This window comes from Alligator sinensis, unplaced genomic scaffold (genome assembly GCF_000455745.1).
Source record: "Alligator sinensis unplaced genomic scaffold, ASM45574v1 scaffold559_2, whole genome shotgun sequence".
Lineage (NCBI taxonomy): Eukaryota > Metazoa > Chordata > Crocodylia > Alligatoridae > Alligator > Alligator sinensis.
This window is the reverse complement of record NW_005842046.1, coordinates 814,997-816,236: the sequence shown is the minus strand read 5'-3', so window position 1 is coordinate 816,236 and position 1,240 is coordinate 814,997.

Genomic DNA, 1,240 nt, shown 5'->3' with positions numbered 1-1,240 from the left:
CCCCCCCCACCCCGGCGGCTGCCCCTGCCACTGCCACCACCACCAGCTTCTTCAGGGCAGGGGACCCCAAAACAATTTCTTGCAGGGGACCCCAAAAAATTGTGGGCCAGCCCTGTACAAAACTTATCAAAACTGGATGATGAAAACACTAAAATGTAAGCAAACACTAAATAATTCAGCTTCTCCATTTCACTGCTAATTAAAGATTATAATCAAAATTGGTATTGATTTTTGCAATCACAAGTTGAGTATGTAAAAAGCAAAGTATTCACAAAGGGATTTTATTAGAGTCAGTGCACTGTGTTGAAATAAAGCAGAGAGCACTAGCACATAAACAACTGTTAATTAATCAGGCGGCCCGATAGCTTGGCATCTGCATTTTCATAAATTGCAGGAAACACTGTCTTTCCCCTGCAAGACCTCCCTCATTTTGAATGCCCCTCCAGTAAATATTGTCTTGCCTAATTAATTTTCAATGCAGGGCAAGAATCTGATCATAAATCAAGGTGCTTGAGGAAAGTGATATTTGCACAGCAATCCGGTATAACATTGGGATAAATAAAATATGAATTTATTTGCGTAGATCTGGTGCAGTAACATAATGCAATATAACATTCTCATAGCTTCTGTTAGGAATAGATGGGGAAAGGTTAAAGATAAGGAAGATGCCTTTTCTTTAAATTCACAGGTTTTGTATTGGGCATTTACTCAACATGATAAAATACAATTCGATGATAATCTCAGTCATTTACCCCTTCTTAAATTCTGTATAGGAGCACAGCTTGTTTCCAGCAAACCAGTAGCTTTACCTCCACATGTATGTAATGGTATCTTCATATGATAAAATGGGCCTGATACTCAATCAGGCTTCCACTGAAAAAAGGCCCATTGAGTTCAGTGGTGTATGCTACTTTACTTCAGCTGAAAATCTGGCCAAGTGGACCATAGTGCATTTGCTAGGTCACAGCACTAAATGAAATGAGCCAGAGAATGAATTAAGTGGGCTCTCAATACCCTCATTTGCAAACTCCACTCTGTTCAGGGCCGGTGGGGAGGGAGGTGGTCATCATGTATAAGAGAGTTAAATGCCTTGCATGTACATAGAGCACGGTGCATGAGTTTGCAGGAAGCTCCCTCTGCTGAGAAATTCCACCTCCATTGAACCATGGTGCATGAATACCAATTGGTCCCAACTCCTCTTAATATACCAAGAAGCATAAGCCCTGTACATATAAGGCTT